Here is a 302-nt window from a genome sequence, read left to right as displayed (position 1 = left end):
CCCCTCTCTCCGCCCTCAGCCCTCCCCCACAACCCAGCCGTTAGAAAACACGCCACAGGGTGCTCTAGTTTTAGGGCCCACCAAGAGACAGACTCATGATTGATTCAGAGACTACATAGGGACCAAGTCGTGACACAATCAAACAAAAATCCAGCTGTGGAAGCGAAATCTCCCAAGGGAATACCCCGCTGGCCAAATGGAAAAGACACAACTTCCTCCGGTCCCTTCTATGCCTTGCCCTCGGCCTGCGCCCCGGCCTCGGCTTCCCACAGGGCTCCCTTCTCCCGGGGCAGCCGTGGGCG

The sequence above is a fragment of the Merops nubicus genome, unplaced genomic scaffold, assembly GCF_000691845.1.
Source record: "Merops nubicus isolate BGI_N331 unplaced genomic scaffold, ASM69184v1 scaffold8259, whole genome shotgun sequence".
In the NCBI taxonomy this organism is placed as follows: Eukaryota; Metazoa; Chordata; class Aves; order Coraciiformes; family Meropidae; genus Merops; species Merops nubicus.
The sequence above is the reverse complement of the archived record's forward strand: the minus strand, read 5'-3'. Positions refer to the sequence as shown.